This window comes from Grampus griseus (genome assembly GCF_964374135.1).
Source record: "Grampus griseus genome assembly, chromosome: 8".
Taxonomy (NCBI): domain Eukaryota; kingdom Metazoa; phylum Chordata; class Mammalia; order Artiodactyla; family Delphinidae; genus Grampus; species Grampus griseus.
In genome coordinates, this window is record NC_139002.1 from 61711164 (window position 1) to 61731560 (window position 20397).

The 20397-nt window shown below is 41.1% G+C and overlaps 1 pseudogene across 1 annotated transcript; it reads right to left on the reverse strand.

The window, feature by feature from the left end:
- Window positions 1-401: 401 nt before the first annotated feature.
- LOC309826098 (olfactory receptor 52M1-like) lies at window positions 402-20040 on the reverse strand (annotated as a pseudogene). The gene is made up of 2 exons: window positions 20028-20040; window positions 402-980 (listed from the first exon to the last, which is right to left on the reverse strand). The product of its transcript is annotated as an olfactory receptor 52M1-like (transcript).
- Window positions 20041-20397: the final 357 nt, after the last annotated feature.

Genomic DNA, 20397 nt, shown 5'->3' on the forward strand with positions numbered 1-20397 from the left:
ATAAAATTGCCTGAGTAAATGGCCAAAGTTATCTTTTAGGAAGGTCTCAGGAAATCATCATGGTATATAATAGGCATGCTTTTTTCACAGTTCTTCCACTTAGGTATCCAGGTACCTCTTTAGTTACAGTCCTAGATCTTAACACTGGCACAGGTCTGGGAACTGAGCAAGAGACTGACTTTATTGGAGTGACCATCCTCAGCCTCCTCATCCTCCATTCTTGCCTTGTTCTATGAATGGTAAGCAGAGCCTTGCTGGATGCCCATCTGTTCTGGCCCTTGGGACACAATATCCTATTAACTATCTTTAACACTCCCTGTGGGCCAAGCCCCTTTGATTTTCACCAGTTTTTAGAGTAATTTCAACCCTCTGGCTTGTTAAGTGCTTCCATCTGGCCTCTGCTATGGCAAGGGGACCACAGCCATGTGCTCACAGTAGGAGTGGGAGATGACACAGGCTTTGTAAAGGGGCAGCTGCAGGTGGATCATCAGAGGCAGGGGTCCAATGTGGAATACACCCCAGAAGAGGCCAGCTAGCCCCAAACATCCCACCATAGTATGAGTGAGCACTGTGGTATGATGGAGTGGGTCGCAGATGGCTATGTAGTGGTCAAAAGCCATGGCAAGGAAGATGCCTTACTCAACCGTGGCAAAGCAGTGGATGAGGAACATTTGAGCCAAGGAGCCATCCAAGCCAATGTCAACAGCACCAAATCAGAAGATTCCCAGCAGTCTGGGAATAGTGGAAGTGAACAGAATGAACATCAATGATAGCCTCTAGGCACAGGAAGAAGTACATGGGCTGGTGCAGGTAGTGCTCCACCATTGCCACAGCCAGAGTGGTGACATTCCCTTCCATGGCCACCAGGTATATGGAGCCAAAGGGGAAGGAGAGCCAGATGTGCAGGGACTCCAATCCTGGAATGACAGTGAGCTGGAAGGAGCTGGGTGTCGAGCAGACATTATGAAAAGTGAGTGTGGCTAGTTATAAATGCACCTTCTCACCTGTGCCTCAAAATGCAGTAGAACTTTTTTCTGGAAATAAAAGAAGAATATTCTTAGGTCCTATAATAAGGAATAGGTTGTTGACTAGATAAGATTCTATAAACATTCTTCAAAGTTACAGAATAATGTCACAAGTTATTACTATGTGAGGATATCTACAGATTTTTCAAGCACAGGCCAGAATACATATTTGAATGAAATGTATGAATATCTTTTTCGCAATATGACTCTCAAAGTAATGTTTTTGCATCAATGAAAGTGACCTAAGGTGGACAAGTAACTATTAAGTCATTTAACTCTTGTAGGTTGGCTATTAGGTATTTCTTAGAATCATATAAGCAGGATTCGGTGTGAGGGCTCCTTGATTAGAGATGCATTGATACTGAAAGATACAGTCTGGGACTCTAGATAGACCCCTGGGACTATCTAGACTCTATGGTAAGTCAAAGCTTAATCTTGGGGCCAGCATTAGCTATTGGATGAGCTGAAATATTTAATCTGCAGACCAAGATCACAAGGCAGATGCAAGCTGGTGAAGAAGACTCTCCAGGGGGTGGAACAAAAATGATTTCTGACAGGTGAGAGCTGATGATTGGAGCTCAGTTTGTGTCTGCCCAAAGGCAGATCCATGCAAGGGCTTACTGCTTTCTTGGAGGCTGAGTGAGGATAAGATTCTAGAAGCAGAGAGGGTTCTCCCCAGGAGGGAAAAAATATAATATTCATTGTAGAATAGCATGAAGCCTAGATGACTATTTGGCCAAAGAATCGGATTTGCTCAGAGTTCAGTGCAATTGGCTAATGGGGAGATGTATATTGAGAAAGACAACATGGAAATAGTTTTATATTTTTTTAGGATCTAAAGGATCATGCCAGAATGTGTTCCTATATACAATAGAAGAATGTCAGGGGAATAAGTATGTAAGAAGCTTTGTCTTCTACATCTTGAGCCTAGTTGGTTTGAATGTAGAAAAGTAGCCAGTATCTGGCCTTTAGAATTTTTCAGATCTGATTTCATATCTTGGCAGTAGGAACTTGAGGCAAACTACTTTATCCCATTAGTTAAATACAACTGACCTCATTCTACAACAAAATTAAGTAGTGTGTCCTAGAGAAGTCATGAGGATTGAATGAGAAGGCAGTGTCTGAGGAACAGTAACCCTAAGCTTTAGCTCTTTAGACAGTTGAGACTAATATGTAAAACCAAAGATACATTCAGTAAACTTCAAGAAACGTTGGAATGTCTCTCTCCAGGTAGCCAGGAGGATGCCACGAGGTGCCAGGCAACTCGTGTAAGCTGTTTGTAGTGACTTTATCCCACAGAATCCCTCTACTTGAGCTGGGATTTTCCTCCATCTCAAGGTTCTCATAGATGACTATGAATGAGAATAGAGAAAGTGTTGGCAGAAGCAGGAAAAAGGGAAGGTGAAAAGGCTGAGTTACTGGGGCTGGGAAAGAAAGAGTGCACAGGAATCAGCCTGTGATTGAGATGAGGAGGTGGGGTGAGGCAAGGCTTTAGGCTGGGGGGACCCTGTCTTTGTTTCTTACCCTTTGTGTTGCTTATTCTCCATCTGTTCTCCATCTATTCCTCCAGATCTCTGTTCTCTGTCCCCAGAAGCTGACATTTATGGAGTACTGCTTTTCTTTTTCCCTCCAGTTTCTAGGTGGGTTCAGCCCATGTGATGCAGGAGATGAGAGGGTGAGACTAGCCATCAAGAACTTATTCCCCAGTCCCTTTATGCCAGGCACACTTGGCAGTGCTGTGATTTTCTACCAAAGACCACAGCTCCTGAAAAGTGACACCCCCCCGCCCCGCACTTGTGTTCTGGCAACTGCATCTTGCCTTACCTGGTAGGCCTGAGTTAGGTGATGCTGCTCCCTGGGGTTAGTCCTGGGCCTCCACCATCCCTTGTCAGTTTCCTTAACCCTTCCCAGGCCTCTGTAGATGGTCTCTTCAGTTGCCCCCTTGACCATGCCACTTCTTCTTTGGATATTTCAGACCAGATCCCAATAGTGTACAGTCTTCACCAGTATCATCTCTTGAAAACCTGCTTGCTTCCTCACTAGGACACATTGGAAAGTGGACAACTTCACAGAACTAGTTCCAAAGGCAAAAGAGTTCTAATCTCATTGTGGTCAAATGCTAAATGATCTTTACCACGATTTTTAGATTTACAATAAAAGGGGACTTGTCTACTTCACTCCTACCTCCTAATTTACTGGCTCTCATAACTTGATGTTTTACCAAGCAAAGTGTAATCATGTGAAGAAATCTAGTTTCCCTCCAGAAAAGAGAGAGTCCTTAAATGGAAAAATCAGTGAGACTTGCCAAATGAATTTGTCTTCTGTTCTGATGCTTGTCTCCCTTACTGTGGTTACCTTCCTCCTATGTTAGTGGGGAAGCTGTTTGACTGTCTATCTTCCCTTCTGAAGTTATTTGAGTCCCATCACTACTGAGCCACACCCTGGGGCAGTGGTTCCCTTCTAGGTTTGAGCAGAGAAGACACATTGTAGGATGATCTCACAGACCAAATTACATAAGAGGCTAAATCTATATCCAGTGAATTATGAGCATAAGAAATGTTTTCTCTCGAAAGTAGGCAGACCTCTACTACATCTCAGACCTTGTTAGATCCAAGCCAAATGTCCTCAGTCCTGTGAACTGGCCTCAGGCCCTGGAGAAGGTGGATTTGATTTTTATCCCTCTTTCCTTCCTCATACCTGACAACACACAGAGCTGTTTTCCTGATGGATGTTCCATCTACATTTCATCTCTTCCTCTTCCTATCCATCTCCAGGAACGTATCATGAAACTGAAAGGGGTACCTATGACTGGAGGGATGCACTTCAGCTCCTGGATGGAGATGGATGAGCCTTGGGGTTAGCTTTACTGACTTTTATCCTTTCCCTAATATCGTAACACTCCTTAACTTATGCCTCCCTAGTCTGAATGGCAGCCCTTACTGCTTAAACACAGTAGAAGAAGGCTACGGCAGCTTCTGTTCAGTGGGGCTGTGAGTATATGCGATCAGAGCAGGACAGCTCCCACCTGAGCTATATCCAAATATATTTGCGAATACAAACCACAATTCTTAGCATTTTCACCCTGCTCACTACCTTTCTACATGGCTGAATTTTTCTTTTTCCCAAATGTGTCATGATCTTTTGCCCCTGATAATTACCGATGTTCTTTCCTGGTGTTGGAATAGCCTACTCATCTTGCTCTCCTGGCTAGTCCTTATACATGGCACATTGCCACAGCTTAGGTATCAACCTAAAGAGGCCTATCTTTGTACTGCACACACATAGTACTTTGGATTGCTTGTTTACCTGCCTGTTTCCCTGAACAGAATATGTTTCATGAGAGTAGGGAGCATGTTTATCTCATTCTCTGTTGTAATACTTATGCTAGCACAGTGCCTGGCAATTGAAGAATAAAATACATCGTGCCTTTTTAAAGCACCTGGAGGTATTTTGGAGGTTCCTGTATTGGCATTAGTGAACTAGAGGGCCTCTTCAGCCTCCTTGTGTATGGCTCTGTGTGGACTCCACCCTCTCTGTCTCCTTCCAAGAGAATTCCTTCCCTCTGGGTCTTAGAAACTTATATAGGAGCACGATCTAAAGTTGGTTGCCCAACTTTAAGTTCTTTCTTATAGGCTGGGAACACATACTGATGACCTTTGCTCCTTTTCTAGATCCTCCTTGTAAGATGTTCTTACCTGGGATGTGTAGTGTCAGCAAGAGCCTGGGGCTCTGCAAATGCCTGTGAGGCCTGGCACGTATAAGCATTCTGCTCAGGGGTAATTCCACTTGTAACCTTCCCACTATCTTAGTGGAGAAGGAAAATAGCAGTCTTTGTCCCAGAAGGATGGACACAGATTCTAAATTTGAACACAGCTATCCACAGCATGTTAGGGTTGGTCCAGAGAGGTCTAAGTCTATGGAGGACAGACCTGTTAATTGAGTCATGATCCCTTGGGTCCAAGTCCTGCTCTTGTTTGTTGTCTGGCCTCCCTGGAGTCTGCAGCTAGTCTAAGGACGCCAAGTAGAAATCAGAAAGGCCTTTCTAGAAGAAGGTTGAAGAATCTTCTTGGGATTAGAACTCAGCCTGGCTGTCAAACTTTAAGGAAGTTTGATACCCTTACAGCACTTGGAAGTGGTGGTAGAATCCTGAATTAACTTCAAGACAGACAAATAGCAATTACCTAAAAGTAAGATACTGCAGACTTTCCCCCTTGCTCTGGTTTACATTGTGAGGGAAGGACCCTGTGGACTTGTATGGAGCAGTGCATGTCCTTTACATCCTTCTGAACCTAAATTTCCCAACCTGAAATCCTGTTTCTTAGGAAGGGGAAAACCTGCTTTCTCAGTTTGACTTATCCCCTGGTGTGTCCTAATGGGCTTCTCTTGGGTTGTGGGGCATCACACTTTAGGACATGTGACAAGACATGGCCTTTGAAACTCCAGTGGCTTGAGTTTGCAAGCCAGCTCAGTGACATACCTACTGTGTAACCTTGAACAAGTTGTTTCACTTTCACTTCTTCAAGCATAAAGTGGGAATAATACCTATCTCTGGGTAGCTCTTATAATTGAGATACTATATACAAAGGGGCTAGTAAGGAAACTAACATACCAGGTGCTTAAATAGCATTGTTGTTACCATCACTGCTTTTTTGTTTCTTGGAGGGGTTAAACCTCGGAGAGACATTTTTAACTGTCTCTTTCAGACCAGGAGCCAATATGGTCAGGGCAGTGGCTATGAAGTAGAATCAATGAAGAAAGAATTTACTTTTTACTCTTACTCCCCTTTTAGAGGATTCTATTTCTATGGCACGTCAGGAAAAGCTAGGAACTTCTAGAAGCTTGCTCTCTGCTCCCCAATCTTAAACTTTACTTTCTATGTAAAACTGCTTGTAGTTGATTTGAAATATAGTGTTATTTCTTCCAAACCTGTGCACAGGTTATACCCTCAGCCCAGTAAAAGGAGGAATTTCATTCCATACAGATTCATATCTAGCTTTTGAAACTTTGGTTCAGTAATCTCCTTGTCCAGTTGATGAACTCTGCCTTTAGAGTTTAATGGATGAGCTATGTTCCTTTTGTACCTGACTCTCTTGCATGATATTTAGAAATAAGTATTCAATAAGTCAGTGCATTTGAATTTAATCACATTATAGCTTAAAGTAAGGCTTCTGCCTTTAATAATTAGATTTTAAAGACCAACTCAGTACAGCCTTTCTCAACTGATGGAAACGTACAGAAGAGCATTAGAGATAAACTTTTCCATAGACTGTATCTTAAATATATATTAAATAAGATTTGTATTCAGCCTTGGAAGCAGAGATGAATCAGAAGCAAACTTTACCTGTGCTCATTCTAACACTGTCCAGGAGAGGGAATTCTGGCCCAAGGATGAGAAACCAATAGCAGACTGGGCTCTACAAAACAAAGGAAAACATCAACCTTGGTGTCACTAAATATCTTTTTAAAAAATTTTTATTTTATATTGGAGCATAGTTAATTAATAATGTGTTAATTTCAGGTGTACAGCAAAGTGATTCAGTTATACATATTTATGTATCTGTTTTTTTTCAAATTCTTTTCCCATTTAGGATATTACAGAATACTGAGCAGCGTTCCCTGTGCTATACAGTAGGACTTTGCTGGTTATCTACTTTAAACATAGCAGTGTGTACATGTCAGTCCCAAACTCCCAATCTATCCCTGCCCCACACCCTTCCTCCCTGGTAACCATATGTTTGTTCATTAAGTCTATGAGTCTGTTTCTGTTTTGTACATAAGTTCATTTGTGTCATTATTTTTAGATTTCGCATATAAGTGACATCTTTTTTTTTCTTAAGTGACATCTTATGATATTTGTCTTGCTCTGTCTGACTTCATTAGTATGATAATCTCCAGGTTCATCCATGTTGCTGCAAATGGCATCATTTCATTCTTTTTTTTGCTGAGTAATATTCCATTGTATATATGTACCACACCTTCTTTATGCATTCTTCTGTCAATGGACATTTAGATTGCTTCCATGTCTTGGCTATTGTAAACAGTGTTGCAATGAACATTGGGGTGCATGTATCCTTTTGAACCATGTTATTCTATGGATATATGCCCAGGAGTGGGATTGCTGGATCATATGGTAACTCTAGTTTCTTAAGGAACCTCCTTGCTGTTCTCCATAGTGGCTATACGAAGTTACGTTCCCACCAACAGTGCAAGAGGGTTCCCTTTTCTCCACACCCCCTCCGGCATTTATCGTTTGTAGATTTTTTGATTATGGCCATTCGGATTGGTGTGAGGTGATATCTCATTGTAGTTTTGATTTGCATTTCTCTAATAATTCGTGATGTTGAGCATCTTTTCATGTGCCTGTTGGCCATCTGTATGTCTTCTTTGGAGAAATGTCTATTTAGGTCTTCTGCCCATTTTTTGATTGGGTTGTTTGTTTTCTTGAGCTGTTTGTAAATTTTGGAGACTAATCCCTTGTCAGTTGCATTGTTTGCAAATATTTTCTCCCATTCTGTGGATTGTCTTTTTGAAAACAAGTTCCACCAAATGAGATATTCAGAGATCAAAAACAACTTCTCTCTTCAACTCTTGCTGGGTATCTGGGGTTCTCTGAGCCACAAAGGGTCTGATTAACTAACTTGAAATTCCTCAGGTTATCTTTATCCACACCTGTATATTGCAATATGCATCAAATCTGAGGGATTTTCTGGTGGCCATGGGCACACCCCTTACAGCTTATTGAAACTTCCGCTTCGGCACTTGCTTTCAGAGCCCTACCAGGATGCGCTCTCCATAATGCTCAATTCAAGCCTTATCTTCTAGGTCATTCATGTCCCACCCTGGATCTATGGTGGGAATTGCATTTGCTGCTGGTGCTCAGATAGGATTGCCAGGCAGTAACATTCAGTGTATCTGCCTCTTCATTAGCCTTTTCTAGCACCATCTCTCTCTTCCTCAGTCAACAGGGTAGTTAGTACACTTTGAACATAGCCCTACTTGAGTTGTGGGTGGCAGAGATGGAGAATAAATTTCCTATCCTAGTAGGGTCATTCCAAAAAGTTGGCATATTTTTCCAATTAAACAAGTCTGATGTGAAAAGGGAGAGTGAAAATAAAGGGGGGTAGGAGAGTGTCTCCACACAGATCCTGCTGCCTGATCTTGGGTATTTATTCCTCCAATGGGAATCTGCCTCAGTGGGAATTGCCCTACCTGAACAAGAGTGGCTCCCTGGCTGAATTGGGTGCCCTGTCAGGTACAGGAGGGAGAGATCGTCCCTCTCTCCTCCAGGTTGTTTTCTCTTCCTTCAGCTCCCACCAGAGTTGGTAGGAGTGTGTCAGCACTATGGGATCAAGGTCCCTAGCCCCTGCTTCCCCATTCTGCTCTCCATGCAACAGTGGCAGTGCTGTAGGATCATTTGTTTGTTGAATTTGTTCATCTCTCAATTCCTGAGAATTGGGTAAAACTTTTAATATCTCCTTATTGGAAGGAATTTTTTTTGTATCATAATTCTGTGCATGTTACATTTTCTCTGAATAGTCCCCCTTTGATGCAATGTAATAAAAGCCTATATATAAGAAACTTCACTCCATTTTCCTCCCATTTCACAAAATAGTTCTGGTTGAAAGATGGTGTTACAATTTAGAGAGCGATTAGGGGCTCCAGATCCTAAGGAGCACTGAGGCCAAGTAGTGTTACAAGAGAACACCATCTTATTTCTTTTCATTGGTGCATAACTAAAATTCCCAATTCTTCAAAATACACCCTAGTGGGCTACAAGGTGGAACAGAGGTCTGAGTACTCATTTTTAGTTGTTCACGGCTGATGCTGTCAAATATCAAGCAAGCAAGCAAATACAATGAGGTCTCTCAGGGTTACAGATTGCTTAGTGCAGTAGGGAATAATCCCAGCAAAATCAATGCCCCATCACAGACAGAGCCAAGTGACTAAGAGAAAAATACCCTGGTGCCAGTGCCTGTGAGCTCTACTACTTACCAGAGGCATGTCAACCAGCAAGTGCTTTGTTTCCTTCACCACAAAATCAAAAGCATCATGGGCCAATGATGTCTGGCGGCAGCAAGCACTTGGTGCTGTCCATGAGGCAAAGGTGCTTGGGCATCTTCTGGACAGAACTTGAGAACTGCCACTAGCCAGGGGCCAATGTGCCATGGGCAAGATGCCCACTCAGGATGGTAGTGCCTTTGTGGTCACCAAAATTGTAACCAAATGGATCTCAGTTTCACTCACCTGACACACAGCAAAGCCAACCTACTGACACTGGCTTGTGATAAAGGAAACTACAGTGTTTATTTGCAGAGCACCAAGCAAGAATAAGCAGCTAACGCTTAAAGGCCCCAATCTCTCCAATGACTTTCAGGCAAGGGTTTTTAAAGAACAAAATTAAGGGTAAGGGTCTTAAGTGCATGATCAACTCATGGGTTCTTCTGATTAGTTGGGTCTTAAGCAACAAAGAGATATTTATGGGTCTTGAGCATACTCTTCTTGCTCCCAATTGATGGGGTCTCCATGGCTGTGGTCAGCATTTTCCATCTGGTGGGGTCCTGGTTTCTGCAAAATGACTGAAGCATATGTATCAGATTGTTAGCTATATCCCTTGGGGAGAAGCTAGGAGTCCTGTGACTGTTTTATGGTGGAAGTCCTGTGACCGCTTTATGGTTGACTGGTTGTTCAAATTATTACTTTTCTTGCTTAACTGTTTTTCGTTTTTCTGCATTTTCTCACTTCTCTAATTACTAACTGCTCAAGGCTGCTCTTTGGAATTCAGAAGGTCTAGGAAGGCTTTTTTTTTTTTTTCAAACAAGCAGGGGGCATTGAATAACTTGTATCTGGAAGTCCCAGTAGGTCCTGCTCAGTTTCAAATCTATAAATCTATGCCTTGATTAATCTGGCAAATCATTGCCCCTTGCATTTCCTGGTCAGAGTTTTCATTATAATCTTTGCCTTCCAGCTCTTTAAATTCTTCCAAACTGGGGTAAATAGAAGAGATGTGCTTGGGGCCCTTTAGGTCTATCCAATCTCTGGTAGTGCTGCATTAACACCTTTGTTTTACTCCATCATTGTCCACTTTATTTATTCTGTTTCTCAGTCACCTAAAGTTTCACTCTGCTAGAGTTCCTTGACACTCCCCTTTGTCTCTCCCCATTTTCTTAATTACTCTAACGTTCTTGGTATTAGTCAGAGCCATACAAGGAAGCTGAGAGAGCAAATCATTGTTTAATTTTGTAGGAGTAAAGTTACATGAGATACGTATGCAAGAGGGGCCCCCTTAATTACAGCATTTACCATACCTGGCTAATGGACATATCCAGGAGGTGAATATCCTGGTCATCATAAAGCCAATCCCACATGGTTTGCATGCAAAGCATATCAGCTGCTTCATCTGGGGTGTTCCATTTTGGCATTTATAGGGGGAGTTGGGAAGTTCCCCTCCTCAGGATAAACACTCTTTATAGTAGTGGCTTTATCCAGTCCACCAAGCTGGCTGTTCCCTCAGAAATAACCTCCCATGTGTCTGGATCACAAACAACTGTCTCATTGTTCAATAGTGAATTGCAGGTGCTGTATCAACACAAACATATGCTTGCATTCTGTAGCATTCAAATCCAAAGACACAGCCCCCTAACTGGTTGTTCTCACAATGCATTTTATTTATTTATTTATTTATTTTTTGCGGTACGCGGGCCTCTCACTGTTGCAGCCTCTCCCTCTGCGGAGCACAGCCTCCGGACGCGCAGGCTCAGCGGCCATGGCTCATGGGCCCAGCCGCTCCGCGGCATGTGGGATCCTCCCGGACCGGGGCACGAACCCGTGTCTCCTGCATTGGCAGGCGGACCCCCAACCACTGCACCACCAGGGAAGCCCTCACAATGCATTTTAGTAAAGATTCTTTAGTAAGTTGGTTCTGATCCACAAAGTAACAGTTCTTTGACACTATATCTTCTGTTTCAGTAGTTCCTTGGTTTTGTCCTTCTAAATTGACTAGCATCGTGGTGTGGTTATAGCTGGTATTTCTAACTACCTTCTTCCACTATTCGTTCTGTATTACCTTTACCTTCAGCAAGCACCTCAACTTGTCATTGTTCTTTACTTAGTAGAGTGACCCAAATCTTTATTCCTGAATAATATGGTCGATTAGTAGTCCTGCCTGAATTGGGTTGTTGGAGTTTTCCATTGACCTTAATCACAGGGCATGGTAATACCTAAGGAATCTCCTGTATATCCAGATACCTTCTTCCTTACTTCCATTGTGAAGTAGTAGACCAATTTCCCCTCCGTAGTAAAGATCAATCTTACCAGCCCACAGAGTAATTCCCTACTTTACCTTTTGATTCAGACATGAGCTCAAAGTGACTGGGTGGCAATCTTAACTTTCAGTTCAATGGAATCATTGTGTCTCCTGGTAGAAGCTTTGAAACTAAGACTTCTAGGTCAACAAGGCATAAGGTTTGGAAACAGCAAAAATTTTGCTAGTAGCTCACTAGGGGAAATAATGGTATCACTCCCATTTTATTCCTTCATTCCTAGACCTGTGAATCCTGGCTATGGGAGAAATAGTACCATATATTGGATGCTGATTCAGAGAATACGCAGCCTTCTGGAGAACCTTCTGCAGGCTTGCAAGGTATTGCTAACTAGCAGGTATTGTAACTGAGCCTTCAAAAGGCCATTCCATTGTCCTATAAATCCAGCTGCTTCAGGGTGGTGGGAAACATGGTAACACTAGTGAATTCCATGAGCAGGGACCCATTACTGCACTTCATTTGCTGTGAACTGAGTTCCTGTCAGAAACCATGGAATACCATGATGGTGGATAAGGCATTCTATATGTCCACAGATAAGTTTGGAAGAAGCATTGCATGCAGGGAAGGGAAAACCATATCCAGAATGTCTATTCCAATAAGAACAAAACACTGCCCCTTCCATGATGGAAGCAGTCTAGTGTAATCAACCTGTCGCACGGTAGCTGGCTCGTCACCTTGGGGAATGGTGCCATATTGGAGACTTGGTGTTCATCTCTGCTACTGCCAGATTGGGCAGTCAGCAGTGACCATAGCCAGTTTGGCCTTGGTGAGTCCATATTACTGAGGTCATACATAACCTCCATCCCTGGCACCATGGCCACTTTGTTCATGACTCCATTGGGCAATGACAGGGGTGGCTAGGAAAAGAGACTGATTAATATCTATAGGACAGGTCATCCTATCCACCTGACTTTTAAATCCTCCTCTGCTGAGGTCATCCTTTGATGAGCATTCACATGGGGCAGATCTTCATTTTTTTGCCCTTCCTGAGAAGTCTCTCATTTTCCCTAAATTTTCTTGTTACCAGTTTTCTCATTATGTTCCTTCCAAGTCCCTGACTATCCAGCCAAACCATTGGCCACAGCCCATGAGTCAGTATATAATTGTGCCTCTGGCCATTTCTCCTTCCAAGCAAAAGAAAACAACCAGCTGTGCTGATCAAAGTTCTGCCCACAGAGGGATTTTTCTTCAGCACTTTCCTTTAGGGATGGCCCAGAAAGGGATTATAGGATGCAGCATCCATTTTTGGGTGGTACCTGTATATTGTACAGAACCTGCTATAAACTAGGTCCAAGTCTTAGGTTCCTCTGTAAACTGATCCTAGGGGACTCCTCATGAGGTCATAGCTGTAAGTATGGAGAAAGTGTAGCAGGAGTGCAGACAGTGGGCATTGGGGCCACTTCATGTAACTTGTGCCTTCAGGACCTGCTTGGGTCTGATCACATGTGTACCACTTCTCTTTGATGGAGTCCTGCTGTTCAAGCTCCACTTAATGGCTTGGTGAGTCAGATAAAACCCAGGTTAGGAAGGGACGCTCCAATCACATGGTCACTTGATGGCCCATGCTCAAGCATTCAGCCTCTACTAAGGCCCGGTAGTAGGCCAAGAGCTATTTCTTAAGTGGAGAGTAGTAATCCACAAAAGATGTCAGGGCTTTACTCCAAAATCCTAAGTCCCTCTACTGCAATTCATCTATAGGTGCCTGCCAAAGGCTCCAATCAGCATGCCTATCTGCCACTGATACTTCAAGCATCATTGGATCCTATGGCCCAGGTGGCAAGGGAGCTTGTTCAGCAGCCTGAGACTGCTGCAGACTCTATTGCCAGGCCCCAGTCAAAACTAGAAGCTTTGAGCGTCACTCAGTAAGTGGGCTGGAGTAACACACCCAAATGAGGAATATGTTGCCTCTTAAACCCCCCAAAGAAGGCCACTAGGCATTGTGGGTTTTTTTTTTTTTTGGTTTTATAAGAGGCCAGATGCACCAACTTATCCTTAGAAAGGGATATCTCAACATGCTTCACACCACTGGACCCATAGAAGTTTTTTTTTTAATTCATTTTATTCAAGTGTAGTTGATTTACAATGTTGTGTTAATTTCTGCTGTACAGCAAAGTGATCCAGGTACATATATATGTGTATATATATACATGTATATATATATATATATTATTTTCCATGTTCTTTTCCATTATGTTTTATTACAGGATATTGCGTATAGTTCCCTGCGCTATACAGTAGGACCTCCTTTTTTATCCATCTATGTATAATATTGTGCATCACCTAATCCCAGACTCCCACTCAATCCCTCCTCAATTTACCCTCCCTCTTGGCAACCTCAAGTCTGTTCTCTATATCTGTGAGTCTGTTTCTGTTTTGTAGATAAGTTCATTTGTGCCATATTTTAGATACCACATATAAGTGATATCATATGGTATTTATCTTTCTCTTTGCGACTTACCTCAGCATGATAATCTCTAGGTTCATCCATGTTGCTGCAAATGACATTATTTCAGTCTTTTTTATGGCTGAGTAGTATTCCATTATATATATATGTGTGTATATATATATCAATGAACGTTTAGATTGCTTCCATGTCTTGGCTATTGTGAATAGTGCTGCTATGAACATTGTGGTGCACATGTTTCTTTTTGAATAGAGTACTGTCCAGACAGGTGTCCAGGAGTGGGAGTGCTAGATCATATGGCAACTCTACTTTTAGTTTTTTGAGGAACCTCCATACAATTTTCCATAGTGGCTGCACCAATTTATAGTCCCACCAATAGTGTAGGAGGGTTCCCTACTCTCCACACCCTCTCCAGTGTTTGCTATTTGTAGACTTTTTAATGACAGCCATTCTGACTGGTGTGAGGTGGTACCTCACTGCAGTTTTGATTTGCATTTCTCTAGTGATTAGTGATGATGAGCATATTTTCATGTGCTTATTGGCCATGGCTGTGTCTTCTTTGGAGGATGTCTGTTTTTTGACTGGGTTGGTATTTTTTTGTTATTGAGTTGTATGATCTGTTTGTATATTTTGGAAATTGAGCCCTCGTTGATTGCATTATTTGCAAATATTTTCTCCCAGTCTGTAGGTTATCTTTTCATTTTGTTTATGGTTTCCTTTGCTTGCAAAAGCTTATAAGTTTGATTAGGTCCCATTTGTTTATTCTTTTATTTTTATTGCCTTGGGAGACTAACTTAAGAAAATATTGCTATGATTTGTGTCAGAGAATGTTTTCCGTATGTTCTCTTCTAGGAGTTTTATGGTGTCGTGTCTTATATTTAAGTCTTTAAGCCATTTTGAGTTTATATTTGGGTGACATGATGGAGTGTTCTAACTTGATTGATTTACATGTGGCTGTGCAGCTTTCCCAGCACCACTTATTGAAGAGACTGTCTTTTCCCCATTGTATATTCTTGCCTCCTTTTTTGAAGATTAATTGACCGTTGGGGTGTGGGTTTATTTCTGGGCTCTCTATACTGTTCCATTGATCCATATGTCTGTTTTGGTGCCATTGCCACACTGTTTTGATTACTCTAGCTTGTAATATTGTCTGAAGTCTGGGAGGGTTATGCCTCCTGCTTTGTTCTTTTTCCTCAGGATTGCTTTGGCAATTCTGGGTCTTTTATGGTTCCATATATATATTTTAAGATTACTAGTTGTAGTTCTGTGAAAAATGTCATGGGTAATTTGATAAGGATCAGATTAAATCTGTAGATGGCTTTGTGGACTCATAGAAGTTTTATTGAAGTAGAAGGCCCTTGAATGTAATACATACTTTATATTTTAGAGCAGTTTTAGGTTCATAGCAAAAATGAGCAGAGGGTACAAACTTCCTATATATTCCCCATCCCCACACATGCATAGTTGCCTTCATCACCAATATCTCCCAAGAGAGCAGTACATTTGTTACAAGTGGACCACATAGATGCAAACTACACCCAAAGTCCATGGTTTACATCAGGGTTCTCTTGGTGTTGTATGGGTTTGGACAAATATATAATGACATGCATCCACTGTTGGTATCATACAGGATATTTTCACTGCCCTAACATCACTTTGTGCTACCTACTCATCTTTCCCTATGCTAACCCCTGCAACCACTGATCTTTTAATTGTCTCAGTAGTTTGGAGATTACTGTAAAGGGCGGAGATGGATCTGAACCAGTAACTTTCAGACTGTGTATGTGTTGCACAATCTAAGCTTCAGTATCCTCTTTTTGAAAATGGAAGTAATGATAGTAACTCCTCATGCGTTAGTTATAAGGATATAATGAGATAATGAATCTAAAATTCCTGCATACTCACTGGCACATAAAAAAACAATTTGCCTTTTAATAACCATATTTTATCATTCACTGAAAGGCCTATGGGAGGATCAGGCATAAAGAATAACTGCAGAAAGTTCCTTGGGAAAGCCAAAGAATGTCTGCAGTTGTGCCTCACTCATAAATGTACCAGCCTCAGCTTTAGAAAACACTCTCTGTCCTCTGCTTCTCTGTAGAAAATCATATCAACAGAGCCAGCTTTCCTCTGTTCTCCTTGGCTGCCCAGTACCCACCCCTGTAAATCTGAGGCTTTTTAACTAGTGACACCCACCTAATTATAGTCTTGTGATGGTAAAAGTCTAAATACCTCTAAATATTTCCTTGTATAACAAGTAAAAAAATTATAATCATAGACTCAGTTGTGCAAAATGTCATTTACTTCATTCTTTCTCTTTCTGCATTATTTATGCACAATGGGGGTTAGAATAATAATAAAATCAAACTGAGTTGTAGAAGATAGCACTTCCAAGCAAATTCAATCAACTTTGGATTTCTTAGTCAATTCCAATTTATAATTTAGTCGGATACAGGATTAACTCCCCCCCGCCCCCGCTCCCCCCAACCACCACCACAGGAGTTTTTATATCACCGTCTTCCTTGTGCTAGATTTAAAACTGCAGTAGGGGATGGGTGGGTTCTCACATGATTGCCACCTTGGTACTCATATGGGAGAGGACTGTCTCCTGCTTCCTTGGCTGGCCTCAACTCCAGATACATCTTATGCTGTAATTATGGTATTTCTTCACACCGTGGCCTCTGGTACATGACCTCCTTCTACTAGACTCTCTAATACTGTTGATCCACTGAGATTGCAGTCACAGCCCCATAGTACCCTGGCAGAGACTATCTACTCTATCTTTCCGTTACTCATCCCTTTGTCCCAGCTGCTGAACCCTCTGCAAACTGACCTGACGGATCACTCTTACTCTCTCTCAGCCAACTTATTTATTTTACTCATGCCCCAGGAATGCTTAGGATCCACTTCCACACCACTTGGAGCCTTGGGAGCCTAAGTTTAAGGAGTGGGAGGCATGGTCCCAACTAATGTTCTTCCATCTGCCAGGCACAGAGGATCTTTGTGCCTAACCTAATCTGAAACCAGGAAAATAAACCTATTCTGCCATATCAGATGCGCTTATACATCTTTTGTCATCTTTTTTTTATTTGTCTTTCTCTTTCTGACTTACCTCAGTATGATAATCTCTAGTTGCAACCATGTTGCTGCAAATGGCATTATTTTGTTCTCTTTTTATGGCTGAGTAGTATTGCATTGTGTATATGTTGACCTGGGTTTGAAACCTCGTTCTACCATTGTGTCTACAAAGACACAATGTTTTCACTGTCATGCTATCACTGTGCTACTACTCCCTCTGTTGGGACATCCTTCATTGAGGTGGACCAATAATGAAGAGAGAGAATTGTTCAACAGACTTGTTTTGTTTAACCAGAGGTCCTGCTGGCTCCTAGAGTTTAGGACAGGTACCTCATAGTAGATCAGGCTCAATTACTCTCATCTGTTTCAAGAAAGTTCAGCTCTGTATAATTCTATTTTGAACCATGAATCAATGAGAAAAATAATACTTCTGTTTCTGTATTATCTCTGGGAAGAACTTCTGCGAAGATTAAATGACCAAAATTTATAAGCGTTAGTTTGTTTTAAGGCTTATAGGCCCAAACCAGGAAATTCCTCGTTCAGATAGCTTTCTTAGCTTGACACACCCTCTGTTGAGTGCCTCCTTATCTTTCAAGGCTCTTTCTGAGCTAACAATATAGTCTTACATAAGAGAGAGATCTTGACTGGCAGGCTTCCCCAGGATGAATCTTCCCAAGCCTCCCTGAATGTCTAGGTTTCTGAATTAAAATTTTTTGTGTAAAAATAAATACTTATCTATAAAAATCAAGCTATGAGATTTTATGACTATATTTAAAAAAAAACAGTAATTCATTTGTACTCAACTATATATGACCTTGAATGAGAGATTTACCTACTAATTTTGGGACTTCAATGGCATCTGTAAAATGAGATTTTAGCAGATCACCCCAAGCTCCTTTTTAAGTTCTAAATTAAAAAGAAATAGTGGGTCTCACCAAGGGAAGAGAGGGGTGGACCCTTTTACATGCCTATGAGGACCAGATATAGAAGCAATATTCCATTAAGGATCTTTCAGCAGGCTCAGCTTCTGAGGATTTTTATCCCTCATTGAATGATTATGGAAACTGCTGTTTCTGATCATGATACAGGATCTAGAAGTTTTCCTTCCATTCTTGTCTTTCATTCTTATATCTTTCTTGTGGGTGATACTGCTGGTAATGGCAGAAACTTGGAACTATAGAATAGTATAGACTGTAGCCAGAGTCAGAAGATGGGAAGAAGCAAGATGTCAGTCATTAAATAGATTGCAGTTAGACTCACAGCTAACTCTTAGGCAAAACTTTGAAGCAGCCATCAGAAAACCAAGCACTTACCAAGCTGGAATAGGGCAGAGAATCAGGGCAGAGTAGGCTTTTAGGAATGGGTGCTGAGAGAGACCATGGATGAAAGGTTCTAACTCTAGCATTCAAGTCTCTTTGATGCTGGTCTCTCACACTTGGTCTCCTGTCACATTGCCCTATAGCTCTGATCCTGTAATTCATGAGTACAAGAATACCACCTGTAACATTAAGGGCTCAATAAATGTTTGGATATATGGATGGATGAATGAAAAAATTTCTCTAAGTTCAGATTGATGAGATGATCAAATTGTGTATGACTCAGGGGTTTTACAAAGTAATGTAATTAAGATGTTACTGTCTTGAGGCTTCAGAAAAAACTTAGAGTCATAGGTGGTTATTGGTTCCACCAATAGCCCAAGCCAAGTGCTGACAGTGGACTTGGCGATCATTATTAAGGATCAAATCGGTACTTATGTTATCTATAAGTTGACACTGCACCATGCACATAATATTAGTTTCTTGATTAGTGCTTAACCTCATGAGGGATTAAGATAGGTAAAACCACTCTAAAGTCCTACAGTGGAAGCCAAGTTGTTTGATCTGCATTTCTATATTGAAGATAGGTCCATCCAAATCCTGCCCATTCTGGAAGTTTCAGCTCAAACACCAGGGTCTGCATATGTGCTTTAGAGAATAGGTTCTCCAACTTTTTGCAAGTGAACTCCTTAAATGCATGAGGACAAATGCAATTTTTCAAAATCAAGTTTACATCTAGAATCTTTATCATCCCATTAAATAATTCCAAATATATAATTCCTGGGTTATACTTAATATGGTCATTTAAAAATAAAACTGCTACATTAAAATTTTAAATATATTCAATGTTATAAAAAATAATTGATACCTACCATTACCTGTTTAAATTAAGAACAAACTCTTAACAGTCAGAAAATTTATATCATCTTTTTCTTCTTAAAATTGTAGCATTTGTCTTGAAAAAGAAGTGACGTTACAGCCTCAGTGTCACAAAAGTTTCAGAAGTAAGGAGGGAAGCAAAGCTAGGACCAACCAACCATTCTCAGAGGGAGGTCTCAGCATTATAGGAACTCACCTACCAAAAATGAAACTAGACATCTCCCAACCTGAGATCACACCTAAGGGAGACCTTCTCTCAGACTCCTAGGCTCTAGTCGTGTGGTTTACTGAGGGTAGCAGCAAGGGTCACTCTTCAGTCCACTCCTAGTTTTACTCACTGAGCTTCTCAAACACAATTGTGCACGAAACTCCTCTTCTAAGAATGACTATAGAAATACTTAGGATTCAACTCTACTTGGTATCACAACCACTTAAAAAATACACCAAATGCCATCCCTGGGTAAAGGCAGGGGGACTTAACCCTTGGACTAGAGCAGAAATCAGAACATGCTTTCCCAAGAAGAGGTAAGAATAGCTGAAGTAGACTTAAAAAATTCAAGTCAGTATACTGTAGATTTGATCATTCACGTGTTTATGTGTATGTATGTATGTATCAAAGACCGTAGCCAGATTCTGGCATTTCTACCTTCACGGAATACAACAAAAATCAAGAATGACATCAACGTAGAAGTAGTCATTGGAAAATGAGGAAATGTGGAGTTGGTAAAGGATTGAAGAAATCATGAAGTGATAGACTATCCATAAACTGTAGAAGCAGAAATCTGAATTTAAACTATTGAAGGTGTGTGTATATATATATATGTGTGTATATGTATACATATATATGTATATATACACATTGATTACTGTATTATGTAAACAAACAATATGTACTTTATCCCATGGCATTATATTAGTATTTTATATTATAAAACATACAATAATGTAAATATTAAAAGGCTTAAGAAAATAGGAACAAAAGGAAACTTTAAGATTCTTCCTTTACCTGAGTAGACCATTTTGTGCCCCTGTTTTGCAGACCAACCTTTTTAGACAATTGGGGACTTTGGAATCTATGAGAATATATGCACCACTTTGACATCTTTAGTAGTTTAAATTCAGATTTCTGCTTCTACAGTATATGAACAGTCTATCACTTCATGATTTCTCCAACTCTTTACCCAATTCCACATTTTCTTAGGTTCTGATGACTACTCCTGCTTTGATGTCATTCTTGATTTTTGTTCTATTCATAGAAAGCCAGGATCTGGCCATGGCCTTTGATTCTTTCTATACTATCTGATTAAGTGATCACATACACTTTAAAAAATCTGACTTCCAATTTTATGCATGTGGTACCCCCCAAAATACATCAA